Genomic DNA, 18625 nt, shown 5'->3' with positions numbered 1-18625 from the left:
CCTAAAGGAGGCAGCAGCATGATAAAAAGATCTTCTGAAATTCCAGCATTAAATGGAACCTTGATATATCTAGTACAGAGCTGCACAACCTCTCACTCCCAATCATAACCTCTTCTGAGAATCTCCTGAGGCTGACAAAGATAGACAAGAGCTAAGTATATATCTGTCACTATTGAGTAAGAGCAAGAAAGTTGGAAAGAAAGACTCACTACACTTTCAAAATTCAAAAAGTAGGTATGAATTCACCTTTCAACACAGCATTGCTTCTCCAAGCATAATCCAGGGCCCCTTCGGCTTCTCTGAGTCAATTCAGGACATCTATGAGATTGAACTGTTTTTATAATAATTATAAATTATTATTTGCCTTTTTCCTTCTCATGTCTCTTAAGAATATAGAGGAGAGTTCACAAGACCATATGGCATGTGAGATCCACAAGGCACTGGATGCAGCTGTCTTCTAGTAAACTAGGCCTGTGCTGTTTGGTATAGTACCCATTATCTATGCATGACTACTAAGCACTTGAAATGAGTCTAATCCTCAGTGAATGAGCTGTAAGTATAAAACACTTCCTGGAGTTCAAATATTTTGTACAAAAAGAATTTAAATATCTTAGTGCTTATTTAGATACTAATTACATATTGAATTTAAAATAGTTTGAATATATTGGGGCAATAAAATATTTCATTTATATTCCACTAAATGAATGAATAACTGTGAGATCTCTTGAGACAGGAGACATGACTATGTTTTCCCTCAGTTTTCACTGCTGTCTTACCCTGAGGAATGAAGTTACATCGTACAAAGATACTTTGTTTTTTATAAAACTAAACTCCCAAATTCTATTCAAGTACTTTATTTGGTATTCTGCTGTCAACCTAAAAGCAAAAAACTGGGCCAAATTAATATAAGCAGTGAGTTTTATTGGGAAAAGCTTGAGTTTGCAACCTCGGAGCATAGATTCATGTTTTTCTGAATGTACACTCCAATTAACAGCAGTTACACGTGAATTTTTAAAGGCAAAACTGGGGGTGGGTGCAGAAAGTGGACTGACACAAAGTTGTCAGGAATTCTCATTGGCTTATGAAAATAACATTGATTCATGATTGGCCATACATTTATACATTAGTAAGCTGCAAGGTATGGGTTATAGCGTCTGCTGTGGCAATATTATGTCAATTTGTAGCTACTGGTGGCAGCAAAAAGCAGGTTCAAGATATAAATACATAGCTCAAATCAGACAGTAGGGTATGATTGCAATCTCATTTTAATGTCTTTTGGGGGCTGATAGTTAAAAGGACTTGCATTCCTTAGATAAAAGTGACTTCCTTTTCTCATTTTTTCCTTTTTATGCATTGATGATCAAAATGTAAATATGAAGGTGCCCCTTGTCACCTTTAAGGCTCATTGCTGGGAAATTCTGTCAAAATCATTGATCTAGAGTTGCTGTCACTTATTGAATCATGCCAAGTCTTCCAAGTACATAGAATTTCATTTCTCATAATAAGAAAGACAAGAGATATATAGTAAAAAATTTAGTAAACATAATGATTATAAAGATAAAATTTGTGTGCCAGTACAACAAATAAAAACTGATTCCACTTGTGAGTTAACTAAAAAGATTGTGAAGAAAACTAAATCCAAGTTCATCTTCAGAGACTTGTTGTAGCTGGAAAGTAATTCAGAATTTAGTTTAAGTTGTAGGTTAATTATAAATCTTAAAAATAATGACTAAGGCTAAAAGCTAGTAACAGGTGTACTATAGCTTTCATTTGAAATGAAATGTTTTCTTTTTCAGGGTCTCCATTTTACCAAGATGTTAGTAGAACTTAGTTATTTGCAAATTGTTTTAGTCTTATTATAGTTTGCCTGTTTATTTAAACAATACTGATTCACTTAGCACAAGTCATAACTCAAATATTTAAAAAAATTAAATAGAACAAGAATAGTGAATATGCAAATTAAGATTAGACTGTTGAAAGCCTCCAGGCTAACCAAGCCAGGATTTGCCATCAGATTATCTGCAATACACATATAAATTGGGTTAATTCCTTTTTTCTAGAAGTACCAAGATAACTTGAGGTTCTTGGGCATGTCAGAGAGTGACATTCTTTACTTACAAAAAACAACACTAACTTTCTAAGGGACCCATGTATACAAAGTACCAGGTCAATCATTCCAAGGGGCTTTTGATGGGATGAATCTCAATTACTCAATAACAATCTGGTTATATCTAAAAATATTCCATTCTGCTCAAAACCTTGGTAAAATAATCAGTGTATCTTAGTTTGTCATGTTACAAAATAAAACAGATTATTTTTGAATATATGTAAACCACTATATTATCATAAATCAATAATACTTATACATAGCTTTCAATTTTGGAAAAATCTGGTATTGAAAAAGGTAAATATGTCCATTTTACTCACACACACACACACACACACACACACACACACACGTTACCCAATTGCTATAAGCTATCAATGGCTAAAAAGGCAAAAAATGTTTTCTCGATTTTGAAAAACAAAACACAAGAGTCTGCAATGTTTCACACAAAAAAGACATAAACATTCTTTCAGTAACTGTCAGTTTCATATAATTAATTGTTCTGTTTGATGCTGAGTTAGCAATTTCCATGAACACATCTTCTTTTTAATTAAAGTCCTGGAAGTTTTTACCTAGACCAATGGTATGGTTTCCCGAGTTATCAGAAACTTGTATTCAAGAGTACTTATCAGAATCCTGTCCATTAACTTCCTTGAAGAAGAAACAAATTTTGGATGATGGTTGATTATAAGCACTTTTTGAGAAAAATAAAAGTAAAACAATATATGTGGATAATAAAAGCCTTAGAACAGCTATAATGAAAGACAGAATTATAAAGAAAATTTATTTCTGTGACATATAACCATTTAACAGAATAATCATAATTATTACTGATAACATATATGAAAACGTATCAGTTTTATGAATCTCATTAACACATTTAAACTCATTAAACATATTAATAACACATTTAATTTAATTAACATGTATTAATAACACAAATATAACCTAAAGAAAGGTAAACACCATTTCTTATTTGGCAATGGTTTTTGTATGATTTTAACATACCAAAGAAGCCTAATATGTCTCTCTTGTTCTTCCAGGAGATAATTTTGAAAAGAGACTGACGTTTTGAATTTGTAATTTGATTTTGGAAAGTTTGTCATACATTAAAGGTTTAAGACTCTAGTTCAAAATTGGATTGCCTCTTCTCCTCCAAGAGATTACAACTCCTCACCAGCAAGGGAAGAAAGCTGGATGGAGAATGAGTTTGACAAATTGACAGAATCTGGCTTCAGAAGGTGGATAATAGTAAACTCCTCTGAGCTAAAGGAACATGTTCAAACCCAATGCAAAGAAACTAAGAACGTGGAAAAAAAGGTTAGATGAAATCCTAACTAGAATAACCAACTTAGAGAAGAATATAAATTACGTGATGGAGCTGAAAAACACAGCATGAGAACTTTGCGAAGAATGCACAAGTTTCAGTAGCCAAGTCGACCAAGCAGAAGAAAGGATATCAGAGATTGAAGGTCAACTCAATGTAATAAAATTAGGAGGCAAGATGAGAGAAAAAAGAGTGAGAAGAAATGAACAAAGACTCCAAGAAATATGAGATTACGTGAAAAGACCTAATCTACATTTGATCAATGTACCTGAATGTGACAGGGAGAATGAATGCAAGCTGGAAAACACTCTTCAGGATATTATCCAGGAGATTTTCCCAACCTACCAAAGCAGGCCAACATTCAAGAAGAGCAACCCCAAGGCACATAATCATCAGATTCACCAGGTTGGAAATGAAGGAAAAAATGCTAAGGGCAGCCAGAGAGAAAGGTTAGGTTACCCACAAAGGGAAACCTATCAGACCCACAGTGGATCTCTAGGCAGAAAGCCTATAAGCCAGAAGAGATTTGGGACCAATATTCAAAATTCTTAAAGAAAAGAACCTTTAACCCAGAATTTCATATCCAGCCAAGCTAAGCTTCATAAGTGAAGAAAAAATAAAATCCTTTATGGACAAGCAATTGCTGAGAGATTTTGTCACCACCAGGCCTGCCTTACAAGAGCTCCTGAAGGAAGCATTAAACATGGAAAGGAACAACCAGTACCAGCCACTGCAAAAATGTACCAAATGGTAATGGCCATTGACACAATGAAGAAACTGTATTCAGGAGACCCATCTCACATGCAAAGACACACATAGACTCAAAATCAAGGGATGGAGGAAGATTTACCAAGAAAATGGAGAGCAAAAAAGAGCAGAGGTGGCAATCCTAGTCTCTGATAAAACAGACTTTAAATGAAAACAGATCAAAGAGACAAAGAAGAGCATTATTACGTTATGGTAAAAGGATCAATGCAGCAAGAAGAGCTAACTATGCTAAATACATATGTACCCAATACAGAAGCACCCAGCTACATAAAGCAAGTTCTTAATAACTTACAAAGAGACTTAGATTCCCAGACAATAATAGTGGGAGACTTTAACACTCCACTATCAATATTAAACAGATTAACTAGATAGAAAATTAACAAGGATGTCCAGGACTTGAATTCAGATCTGGTCAAAGCAAACCTAGCAGATATCTACAGAACTCTCCACCCCAAATCCACAGAATACACATTCTTCTCAGCACAACATCACACTTACTCTAAAATCGACCACATAATTGGAAGTAAATCACTCCTCAGCAAACGCAAAAGAATGGAAATCACAACCAGTCTCTCACATCACAGTGTAATGAAATTAGAAGTCAGGATTCAGAAACTCCCTCGAAACTGCACAACTACATGTAAACTGAACAACCTGCTCCTGAGTAACTACTGGACAAAAGAAAGAAGGCAGAAATAAAGATGCTCTTTGAAACCAATGAGAATGAAGACATATGGTACCAGAATCTCTGGGACACACTTAAAGCAGTGTCTAGAGGGAAATTCTTAGCACTAAATGCCCACATGAGAAGTGAGGAAAGATCTAAAATCAACACCCTATTGTCACAATTTAAAAAACTAGAAGAGCAATATCAAAGAAATACAAAAGCTAGCAGAAGACAAGAAATAACTAAGATCAGAGCAAAACTGAAGGAGACAGACACAAAAAACCCTTCAAAAAAAATCAATAAACCCAGGAACTGGTTTTATTGAGAATATCAACAAAATAGATAGACCACTAGCCAGACTAAAAAAAAAAGTAAAGAGAGAAGCAAATAGATGCAATTAAAAATGATAACAGGGATATCACCACCAATTCCACAGAAATACAAACTACCATCAGAGATTACTACAAACAACTCTAAGCACATAAACCAGTAAATCTAGAAGACATGGATAAATTTCTGGACACTTGCAACCTCCCAAGACTAAACCAGGAAGAAATTGAATCCCTGAATAGACCAATAACAAGGTCTGAAGTTGAGGAAGTAAATAATAGCCTACCAACCAAAAAAGTCCAGAAGGGTTCACAGCCAAATTCTATCAGATATACAAGAGGAGCTGGAACCATTCCTTCTGAATATATCCCAAACAATATAAAAAGAGGGAATCCTCCCTAACTCATTTTATGAGACCAACATCATCCTGATACCAAAACCTGACAGAGACACAACTAAAAAAGAAAACTTCAGGCCAATATCCATGGTGAACATCAATGCAAAAATCTTCAATAAAATACTGGCAAACCAAATGCAATAGCACATCAGAAAGCTTATCCATCATGATCAAGAAGGCTTCATCCCAGGAATGCAAGGCTGGTTCAACATACACAAGTCTATAAATGTAATCCATCACATAAACAGAACCAAGGACAGAAACCACATGATTATCTCAATGGATGCAGAGAAGGACTTCAACAAAATTCAACAATGCTTTATGCTAAAAACTCTCAATAAACTAGGTATCAATGGAACACATCTCAAAATAATAAAAGCTATTTATGACAAACCCACAGCCAATATCATATGGAATGGGCAAAAACTGCAAGCATTCCCTTTGAAAACTGGCACTAGACAAGGGTGCCCTCTCTCACCATTCCAATTCGACATAGTATTGGAAGTTCTCACCAGAGCTATCAGCCAAGAGAAAGAAATAAATGGTATTCAATTAGGAAAAGAGGAAGTCAAATTGTCTCTACTTGCAGACAATGTGATTGCATATTTAGAAGAGCCCACCATCTCAGGAGAAAAATCTCGTGAAGATGATAACCAACTTTGGCAAAGTCTCAGGATACAAAATCAATGTGCAAAAATCACAAGCATTCCTATACACTGATATCAGACAGAGAGCCATATCATGAGCAAACTCCATTCACAATTGCTGCAAAGAAAATAAAATATCTAGGAATACAACTAACAAAAGATGTGAAGGACGTCTTCAAGGAGAACTACAAACCACTGCTCAAGAAAATAAGAGAGAACACAATCAGATGGAAAAACATTCTATGCTCATGGTTAGAAAAAATCAATATCATGAAAATGGTCACATTGCCCAAAGTAATTTACAGATTCAATGCTATCCCCATCCAGAAACCACTGAGTTTCTTCAGAGAACCTGAAAAAAACCACCTTAAACTTCATATGGAACAAAAAAAGAACTGACATAGCCAAGAAAATCCTAAGCAAAAAGAACAAGGTTGGAGGCATCACAGTACCTGACTTCAAACTATACTACAAGGCTACAGTAATTAAAACAGCATGGTACTGGTACCAAAACAGAGATATAGACCAATAGAACAGGACAGAGCCTTCAGAAGTAACACCAAACATCTGCCACCATCTGATCTTTGACAAATGTGACAAAAACAAGCAATGGAGAGAGGACTCCCTCTTTAATAAACTGTTGGAAAAACTGGCTAGCCATGTGCAGAAAGCTGAAACAGGACCCCTTCCTTGAACTTTATACAAAAATTAACTCCTGATAAATTAAAGATTTAAACATAAGACCTAACACCATAAAAATCCTAGAAGAAAACCTAGGCAATACCATTCAGGACATAGGCATAGGCAAGGACTTCATGACTAAAACACCAAAAGCATTGGCAACAAAAGCCAAAATAAACAAATGGGATCTAATTAAACTTAAGAGCTACTGCACAGCAAAAGAAGCAATCATTAGAGTGAACTGACAACCAACAGAATTGGAAAAAAATTTTGCAATCTACCCATCTGACAAAGGGCTAATATCCAGAATCTACAAAAAACTTCAACAAATATACAGGAAGAAAACAAACAACTCCATCAAAAAGTGGGCACAGGATATAAACACTTTTCAAAAGAAAACATTTATGCGGCCAATAATCATATGAAAAAATGCTCATCATCACTGATAATTATAGAAATGCAAATCAAAACCACATTGAGATGTCATCTCACATCTGTTAGAATAATGATCATTAAAAAATCTGGAGACAACAGATGCTGGAGAGGATGTGGAGAAATAGGAACACTTTTACACTGTTGGTGGGAGTGTAAATTAGTTCAACCATTGTGGAAGACAGAGTGCCGACTCCTCCAGCATCTAGAAATAGAAATGTCATTTGACCCAGCAATCCCATTACTGAGTATATACCCAAAGGATTATAAATAATTCTATTATAAAGACATACACAGATGTATATTCATTGTGGCACTGTGTACAATAGCAAATTTGTAACCAACCCAAATGCCCATCAATGATAGACTGAATAAGGAAAATGTGGCACATATACACCATGGAATACTACACAGCCATAAAAAAGGATGAGTTCATGTTCTTTGCAGGGACGTAGATGAATCTGGAAACCATCATTCTCAGCAAACTGACACAAGAGCAGAAAACCAAACACTGTATTTTCTCACTCATAAGTGGGTTTTGAACAACAAGAACACATGGACACAGGGAGGGAAATGCCATACACTGGGGTCTGTTGGAGAGGTGGAGGACTCGTGAGGAATAGCAGGGTGTGGGAGATTGGGGAGGGATAACATTAAGAGAAATACCTAATGTAGGTGATGGGGGGATGGAGGCAGCAAACCACCATGGCATGTGTATACCCATGTAACAATCCTGCATGATCGCCGCATGTACCCCAAAACTTTAATTAAAAAGAAGCAACTGTCTTGCATGCTCTGCTCATGTACCCCAAAACCTATAATCCAATAAAAAATTAAAAAAAAAAAAAAAAAAAAAAAGAAGCAGAGCCAACAAAACATTTGCAGTTTTTAGGGTCTCACAGTTTATATAGGTGAAAGCAGGCACAGTTGGAAGACAGAGTATTTAGATTTTTAAAAATCAAAGATTATACTTTTACACAAAATTGCTTGTCCCAAAAAAGGAAAAGTCATGGGCCTGGGCTGCACTATACATTTGCAATACACTTCACTATACGGTCGGCATAAATTATACATTTTTTATCTAAATGTACAAATAAATGGGTAGCCCTCTGTACTAATAACTAATATAAACAACGGCCCTCAACCACCTCCAAAAGTGCAGATCTTACCAGTGACTCACCAACCCTCACACACACCAAGGTCAACTTCTTTTTCTTAGTAAAAAATAATGTCTGTTAACCTCAAAAGCCAAAAAGATCAAGTAAAGCAATACAAAGGAGAATATAGTTTTGGACTTGAAAGAAATGTGTCCATCACTCCTTTGATTTCACTGGAAGACAGATCTCAAAAAGGAGTCTCTGGTGGATTTTCTGTGTTTCATAAGGAGTCTGCATTATTAGATGTCTATCCTAGTACCTTTAATGTAATACCAAATATAGTGAAGAGGAAGAAAGAGTAGGGAGGAGTAGAAGTAAGTGAGAGAACAATTCCTTTTTTTTTTTTTTTGACAGTGCCTCCCAAGCTACAGTACAGTGGTGCAATAATGACTCACTGAAGCCTTTAATTCCCAGGTTCAGGTGATCCTCCCATCTCAGCCTCCTGAGTAACTGGGACTATAGGTATGATGCACCACCATGAATGGCTAATTTTTTGTATGTGTTTTTATAGAGAGGAGGCCATGTTACCCAAGCTGGTTTTGAACTCCTCAGCTTAAGCGATCCTCCTGCCTCAGCCTTCCAAAGTGTTGTGATTACAGGAGTGAGCCACTGCACCTGCCAAGAGAAAAAATCAGAGAACAATTCTTTTTTTTTTTTTGAGACAGGGTCTTACTCTGTTGCCCAGGCTGGAGTGCAGTGGTGCAGTCTCGCTCACTGCAACCTCCACTCCCCAGGTTCAAATGATTCTCTTGCCTCAGCCTCCTGAATAGCAAGGATTACAGGCATGTGCCACCACGCCCAGCTAATTTTTTGTATTTTTAGTAGAGACACGGTTTCATCATGTTGATCTGGCTGGTCTCGAGTTCCTGACCTCAAGTTATCTGCCTGCCTCGGCCTCCCAAAGTGCTGGGATTAAAGGCATGAGCCACTGCACCTGGTTCTAAGAACAATTCTTGAGAAACAAATTGGACAGAAGGATAAGGCACGTAATTAAAAAAGGATTTTAGTCCACTGAGAGAAAAAAAAGTCTGAAAACAGAATCCAAAGAGAAAAAAAACAGATAAACCTTTAAATATATATATATATATATATATATATTCAAGATACATGTATCTTATACATTTACATATCATGTATCTAAATAAGCATATAGATATAGCTTGTAGACCAGCTTGCATATATATATGTCAAGATATATCTGTATATTTATATAGATATACAGATATATATCTATAGCTTGAATACCAGCTTGAATATATATGTATTATATATATATAATATCTTATTTTTAAATATCAGCTTTTAACAAAGCTGACTTTTGATCATAGAGCTCTTTTGAAACCAATCCTTTCAAATCTCTTATTATCATAGTTCAGTATAGACAACATTGATATTTCTCTGTTTTCAATGTATACTTTTCCAAAACTAGTATCTCACAATGTCAAATGTCACACAAATATCAAACCAGAAGGAACTAGTTCACTGACCAGAAATTGAACCCCATCTATGGCCATGAAATTGCCAAATTCTATTTACTAGATTATAGGGTGAAGTGCCTTTTTTTCCTTCATTTTTATTTATTTTTTATTCTTTTAAATTTTGCAGGGGATCCAAACCTGGCAGCTTGAACATTCAAAGGATTTTTAATTCATTTCAGATCTAATCATGGCTAGCATGCTGCTTAGCTAATTTCCTGGATGTTAGCATTTCAACATCTATGTCAGTCATTAGTCGAGGTTTAGAAAAAAAAAAATGTTTGCTCTGCATTTTTATAATCTCAATAGTTTTATTTTTATTTATTTCCCCCTTTTAGACAATTAATCGTTTAATTATCTGTCGTATTGCCCTAAGTAATTGTCAGCTAAGCAACAAAGGTGTATTTTGCAGACCCATTTTGTTCATTGGGTGATCTTTCTAATTGAGCAAAGAGTGGTGTGAGAATCAGGCCACCCCCAGGACCATAAGAAGTTTGTAGCAACTCTGAGACTACCACAACAGAGTGTCAGAGCGGGAAACAAGGACCTGGGTAATTACCTCAGGTAGTGGTGAGTGATATATTTTGTTTACCTCCTAAATGGAAGCAATTTTCTCAGGATTTGTAAAGTGCATGCCCCTTCACTTTCTGGCATGATTGTAAGTTTCCTGAAGCCTTCCCAGCCATGTTTCCTGGACAGCTTATAGAACTGTGGGCCAATTAAACTAATTTCTTTATTAATTACCCAGTCTCAGGTAGTTCTTTTTAGCAATGCAAGAACAGACTAATACAGCTGGTGTGGATAAGTTTAACACATTTTAAATTAAAACTCAGACACCGTTGAAAGATAAAAATGTTTTATTCATTATATCTACACTATAGCATTTTATCCTTTGGCTAGTAATTAATTACATTTTATATTTTAAAAGGTAAAATACTGTTCTGACCACCAATATTATTGGCTATTGAGTCTGTTATTATAATGATATAATTAAAATTGTCTTGCTAATTTTATAAACATCTCTACCTTTTATCAGTAATCCATTTAAATCTATTGTATTGGGAAAATTAAAAAAATATATTGGTGACAAAACGTTCTAGGGAACATGTCAGAAAATAAAAAGTACATTTGGTGCACATTTTCAAGAAGTGCATTTGGGGATAATATTTTTAAAAGTACCAATTTTATCACACACATACAAAAAAAAGCTATTATGTTTATATTCTCCTTTACTCATTACCTTTTTTTTGGTTTGTTTATAGAGACAGATAATTGATTTTAGTGGATGTGTAAGACTAACCTAAACTTACAATCCTTCCTTTAATATTCCTTAAATAACTGCTTTTGGATAAACTATGACATTCCAAAACCCTCACTATGAAAATATAAGTGGCTCAAAGATTCGAAGGTCTAGAGTACCTCACACCTTATTGTTACTTGGTTAAAATTTGACTTAAAATTTTAGATTTGTATTAGTTCTATAGTCGGTGAAAAGGTTCCAGGTTGTTTCCCGTAATACTCCCTCCTGATTAAAAACTTCCTTGTAGTCCTATCCTCATGGATGTGGGCAGGACCTGTGATTTGCTTTTGATTAATAGAGTAAATTTACAGAGGATGGGATATCAGTCCCATGATTATGTGATATTAGATAAAACTGTCTTGCTCTCAGGTGCTGACTAGAGACTCTCCTTGTTGGTTTGATGATGTTAAAGGCCAGGACTGCAGGTAGCTTCCAGAAATGGAAGAAGCGTGAAGGAGTTGAAGGTTATCTGTAGGCTACAGTGACAAAGAAGGCGGGGCCCCAATCCTCCAGCAGCAATAGAACAAATTTTGCCAACAACATGAGTGAGAAGGAAGCAGACTCTTACCCATTCAAATCTTCAGATGACATGCCTGTCCTGGCCAACATCTTAATCAGAGCCTTGCTAAGCTGTGACCAGGCAACTGGATTACATAAACTGTGAAATAATGACTGCTTTGGTATAAGCCACCAAGTTTGTTGCAAATTGCTACAGAGGAAGTGAAAACCAGTATGTGTAATTTCTTGGAATATTTTCTATGCATGTGTCATTGATCTTAATGATGTTAACAATTTTTAAAAGGTCTCTGTAAAATGTTTAATCATTAGATTTTGATAATAGAACCACCTTGCTTTTGTACGCTAATATAGACATTATTTCTGACATACATTTTGAGCTATTTGTTGACTTTATGAAGAATATTGAAAATGCTAACCGTAAGTATTTTGCTTGAATTCTAAATAGCTGACTGCATTAACAATTGGAATGAAGTTGAAATTCATGTAAGTCAGATTTGAGAGATTCTTAAAATCTTGAAAGCCTCTAAAATTATATTGATTAATAGTTAATAATTTTTTTAGTTTTATAATTAAGGTTGACATTTAGTAAGATTTTTTCAGAAGTGGTACCCTTGAGTATATATAAATTTAAATATATGTAACCATTTAATTAACCTTATGTACTTCCTAGTGAGTTTTGCCTTTCTCTCACTTCAATAATGTCCAAAATAAGATATTGGTATTCCCAAATTATAATAAATGTCTCATCTTTTTTTGATAATCCTTCATATCGCATTTGGATCATTTAATAATTAAAGCCAAAATACATTTTAAGACTCTGTTTTTTCACCTTCCTTAATATAATCTTCAATTTAGCAATATTTTGTGAATGGATACTAGTATATAGCTAATATTTCTTTGCTGATTAAATCACATTTCTTAGTTGATTAATCATTGTTCATTAAACTTGTGAAAGTTATTAAAAACATAAATATTTGATAATTATATAATTAATTATACAAATATACGATAGTAAGTTTTATTTTTATAACAGTTTAGACTTTATAAAACACGTTTAGGTCATTCAAATTTTGAGCCACCTGAGGCCTCTGTGAGAAAAATATATTTATAACAATCTTCATTCCATCTATGTGGGGACAACAGATAGAGTAGAAAGAGGGAATGAAAAATAGAGTCAGGATATATTAGGGACTTGGCACAATGCTGTACAACTGAACTGAAGTAACCAAAAGATTGAAAGTCGTCCAAGTCATGAATAACGAATAGTTGATTAAATCTGAGTTTTAATTCTATTTCTTTTTCCCTCCTTTCTTTGTGTAGTTCTGACTGCATTGCCTGAGGGTATTTCCCCATCTATGATTTACTGGGCTATAGAACCTGTCATCATTAAAATTAGCTTAAGCATATGAACTACTACAGCTTATCCATGAACAATGTGTGAGTTAGAAGTGTCTAGCTCTCATACAGTAAAGAAATCTGTGTATAACATTTGACTCCTCCCAAATCTTAACTGCTCTTGATCAGAAACTTTAGCAATAATATAAACAGTTAATTAGCACATTTTTGTGTTGTTATATGTATTAGATACTGCATTCTTAAAGTAAAAACATGTTATTAAGAAAATTATAAAGAAGAGAAGATATATTTATCAATCATTAGGTGAAGGTTGATCATCATAAAGGTATTCTTTCTCCTCGGCCTCTTTCATCCTCCTCCTCAGAGGAAGGGTTGGTTTTGCTGTCTCCAGGCGTGGCAGACATAGAAGGGGTAGAGAAGGTGGAAAGTGGGGCATGAGAAGCAGAGTCACTCAATGTATCTTTAATTTTAAAAATGTGAGTATAAATGAATTTCTGCAATTCAACTCTGTATTCTTGATGGGTCAATTATATGTACATATTGCCAGATGCTGAAAAAGCAGACAACCATGGCATACTCATGTTCTTCTAGAAATGTATAATTAATTTGGACAGACAAAAGCACATCTAAATATTTTAGTGATTCAATCAGGTTTTCTCTAGTGTACAATGACATGTGTAGCCTTCTCCCATTCCTTTGTATAAAATGTTTTCTTCATACTGTATAAAATGATTTTCATCTCTATGAACAGTATTGAATTGTACTATCATTATGAAATAAAACTTTAAAATATCATTCTAGAATATATTTCTCAAAGAAATTGAACCAAATTGGCATTTAAAAAAAATAGTCATTCTCTCACCAACAAATTAAATTAATTAATTTGGTGTGATAGTCATAGATGTGATTATGGGAGTGCGGAGGAGAAAAGGAGTGAATTCTAGAATGTATAATTGGGGTAATAGTCTAACTAGGATCAAGAGTACAAAAGATTAGCCTCTAGCCATCAGAAGAAATATAGAGAAATCTGAGTTTATTCTGGGACTAAAAATGTAAAATTAAATTTAGTTTAAAAGTGTACTGAATGCCTATCCTGTGCCACCTCCACATTTGTGTTAGTAATTAAAAAGATAAGTCACAACCTCTGATATTGAGGTGTTGATAGCACAGAGGGGAAAATGATCACAAATAAGATTTAAATATAAGTTTATTATTATTTAAATAATATATGAATGTTATTATGGAAAAAGCTAGCAGGCCATCCTAGCAGTCTGGAAAAGGTCTTAAGAAGTACTTATGGACTCAGGCTTGAAGGATACGTAAAATTGATTAAGGCAAATAAAGTGAGAAGAACGTGTTTGTTAGAGTGTCAGTAAGAAAAAGGCACAGAAGAGCAATCACTGTGGGGAACTCTTAAATATTCGGTTATTAGAGCACACATTTCCAGAGGAGAAAAAAACAATATGATACAATATGATATTGAAGGGCTGGAGGGCTTTACCATGGGAAGTATATACTGAATTGCATAATTCTATAAAAATATATAGAGTCATTGATAGTACTTCAATAAAGGATTGACTTAGGCAACTTTGTATTTTATAATTATCTTTGCAATGTTTAAATTGAAAGAATTTTCAACACAGGCAAAACAAGATAATGAGAAAATATTAGCTACCATTTGCAAACATAACTTACCACAAAATCTCTCCTTTTCTGTTATTATTAACTTAATTTACAAATAAGTGATTGTATATAATTAACTTGCCCAAGGTTATGAGCACAAACAGAACTCATTTCTAAGTTTCTTCTGCTTTTACACATAGCTTTTTCTCTAAACTCTCTGCCAGACTTTCTCTATGAAGCCAGGAATTAAGTAGGAAATTATGGTAATAATTGAGAGAAATAACAACTTGAATATAGGCATAGCTACTATGGATGAAAATAGAATAATGAAATTGAGAAATGTTAAGGATTTAAAATCCTTGTAGAAAAGGCAAGATTCTGGAATAATTCTGGTTACTGGCTTAAATAGCAGAGAGATGCTAAGTAATGACATTAACTGAAAAGAGGAACACAGGGAGAGGAAGTGTTGAGTCATAGTTACATCATTTTGAAGCTTATCAGATGTCCAAGGAGACATATGGAGTAGACTGTAGAACTTGATGAGCATATGGCTTTAAGAAAAACAACAGAAACCTTTCAGTGTACCTTCATCTTACAGTTGAATGTTTTCTCAACTCCCTGGTCTTCACTGAAACCTGACTATGATGTCTAACAGTGACATCATAATTTATTCCTCTTTCTCACCTCAAGAACACTTCTCTGCTATTTTCTTCAAGGGTCTAGAATCATGTGATGCCACTGCTCTCCACTCATAAAAGACTTTGACATATAACTCATAACCTTCCTCAGCACCCAACCTTCCCAAGCCCCTGTAATTCTAAGTTATTTCAACTTTTATTAAAAATTAAATCATTTAAAAATTGAATAAACTCAGAATTTATTCAAAAATTGATTACAAATAATAAATAATAGATCAGAAATTGTTCTTCTTGAAGCATGGAATGTAATGATCATGACGATAGAGGTTAGACTTTATGCAAAGGGTAATTGAAAGCAATTAGAGACTTTTTAACAGAAGAAGTTATTGAGCACTTTATCAGACTTGCATTTAAGAAAGATCACCCTTTCTGGCATGTGGGGAATGGATGGAAGGAACCTACATTAGGGAAAAATGACAGTTTTGAGGAAGTCTGAGTATGCTACTAATCTGGAGTGTGGAGAAATCACCCTATTGGCTAGAATTATTAAAGAATAGGGGCCTATGGACTATGGCTTTATTTTTGTGTGTGTGTTCCTTACTGTATCAGTTTATTTTCATGGCTGCTATGAAGAAGTATCTGAGACTGGGTGATTTATAACAAAAAAAGGTTTAACTGATTCATGGTTCTGCATTGCTGGAGAGGCCTCAGGAAACTTACAATCATGGTGGAAGGCAAAAGCAGTCACCTTCTTCACAGGGTGGCAGGACGGAGCGAGTGTGAGCAAAGGAAATGCCAGATGCCTACAAAACCAGCACATCCTGGTGAAAGTCACTCATTATCATGAGACCAGCTTAGGAGAAATAACTGCCACCATCCAATTACCTTTATCTGGTCCCATCTTTAATACTTGGGGATTATAATTCAAGATAAAATTTTGTCTGGGGAAACAGCCAACTCATATCAGTTATAGAGAGAACAACCTACCCACTTTCCCCATTTAGGAAAATTCTCTACTTACTCCTCACAATATTAAAAAAAAAACAAAACTTCTACTTAACAGAAACAAAAGAAAATATCAAATATGATGTAACATAGGAATATTTGCAGATACTAGATAGGTTTTTGTTACAAATAATTTTTAGTATAAATACTTTTAGTTTAAATAACTATCTAGACAAGTAAATTATTCTTGCTAAATAATCTGCACCAGCCAAACTCATGCCCACAGCAGATTAACTCCCAATGAATTAAATAAAATAAAATGATCTCACAGACACACACACAAACACACACACACATGCACGAATATTCTATGTGGTGCATTGATATTGGGATTTGGTATCCTGTGATTTGGATTCAAGAATTATTCCATTTATGAAGTTTGGGAAGAGAAACTATTTACTTAACTAACTTTGTTCACTGGGGAGGGTAACGTTAAATACAAAAACAAAAATTGTATAAGGACTCAAGTGCAGAAGACCTTTGCCTATTCCTTGTGAAACTGTAAAGAGTGTGTGAGCATGAAATGGCATACTCTTCCTCCATTTGGTCATTTAAGTAGCCAGGTGGAAACCAGGTAACAGGCAAAGCTCTATCAGTTTCAAATATGGCTTCTTGGCTTCCTTAGAAATTCTGTTTAAACCAGAAGGGAAAAACATAGAAAAAGGCTCATGCAACACATGTTAACTGACACTGGAGGTTACACTCATCGCCTCTACACATATATTAAAATTTATGCTTTGTTGATCCAGTTTAGTCACTTGGACACAACTAATTGTATGAGAAACTGGGAATGGTAGTTAGAAAGCCAACTAAACAAACTGAATAGACAGGTAACAAAATGTGCGTGTGACTGAGCTGTTATTAGTTTCTGCCTCCCTACCAAGACTACTTTTTCTCATGTGTAAACTTGTCATATTAATTCCTCGTGGGAATGTTATGAGAATTCAAGTCAACTAATATATCTAAGAGTTTGGTACTTTATAGTTGCCAGATTGTGGTTGTTTTTACTTTTACTCTGTCATCAAATATACAAATAAAGAAGCCCCATCTTTTGATGGATGACATCAATATATTCCCCCACTACTACATCATGTGCATTGAAGATCCATGTTCACAGTCATTGTGTGCATTTATTGTAAAAAAAAAAAGTTGAAAAAATGATGGGGCTTTTAATTATGCACAATTCTCTGATTATTTTTCAAGGATATTTCTAACTCTCTTACAATGGAAATGCTTTTGGGAAATTACAAAAGATTTAAGGCTCTGTTTAGTTCGTTTCTACGCTAGAACATCTTCCTTAGGCTAATGTGGGAGTGGGCAGAATGAATAAAGTCTTCCAACTTTCAGGAGAAGCAGGGGCTTTGTGTCAAATATATCTTCGTGAAGATCTTGAGTTGAAAGACTCATTGCCTTTGGTTCCAGAGAATTACATCATCAGGTTGGCTGCTTGACTATTTTCTACTTGTAAAGTTTCTCCACATGAATAACGGAAAACCAGCAATATCTGATATAGCTCAAGCCAATGAAAATTTGGCTTAATATTTCATGGGTTTGGTAAACTTGATGAAATTATATCCTCTAAATCACAATAGCTAAGGTCAATATCTAATGGTTTTTCTAAGGCAGTGTTGTCCAGTGCAGTCATTTCAAAACAGCCATGAAAAGATAATTAATAAAGATTCATATAACAAAAACATGGCAAAAAATTTCTGAAATTAAAAAAATTAACAGCTTAAATCCACCTTCTCTACAAAATTCACAGAACCTCTGAAAAGAGGCATTCATTTATAAAAAAAAAATTTCTTCAATCATCAGGTAATATATTTTAGGAAAAGAAATACTGGGGTAAGGGGCTATTTTTTATCATCAGATTTATATTTTGTAAGTGAGTCATATTAATGTTTGAAAAGAACATTACTACATTTGGTAGGGCAATTTTGATGGGATACTCCAAGTTTTTATATAGTGAGATAGAGTCAATGCACATTTGAAATTGCTTTTGCTCATAATTTGTTCAAAGCACTTTCAGGTATATAATATCCAAATTTAAATTAAAGATCATTGAGCAAATGGAACTATGCCAGAAATTGATAAAAATTGACTGAATAAATTATGTTTTATAAAATAATTATTTAGGTCTTAAGTCAAACAATTATATATATTTACAATATCCTTGTAAATGACACTTCATTTCAA

The 18625-nt window shown here is 34.4% G+C and overlaps 1 long non-coding RNA gene across 1 annotated transcript; it reads right to left on the bottom strand.

Moving 5' to 3' along the window:
* Nucleotides 1-246: 246 nt before the first annotated feature.
* LOC144581515 (uncharacterized) lies at nucleotides 247-15386 on the bottom strand. Its single transcript, XR_013532407.1, has 3 exons — nucleotides 15268-15386; nucleotides 9042-9128; nucleotides 247-331 (listed from the first exon to the last, which is right to left on the bottom strand). It is a non-coding gene; the product is annotated as an uncharacterized LOC144581515 (long non-coding RNA).
* Nucleotides 15387-18625: the final 3239 nt, after the last annotated feature.

This window comes from Callithrix jacchus, chromosome 2, assembly GCF_049354715.1.
Source record: "Callithrix jacchus isolate 240 chromosome 2, calJac240_pri, whole genome shotgun sequence".
NCBI classification, from domain to species: Eukaryota; Metazoa; Chordata; class Mammalia; order Primates; family Cebidae; genus Callithrix; species Callithrix jacchus.
This window is presented reverse-complemented; position numbering and strand designations above follow the sequence as displayed.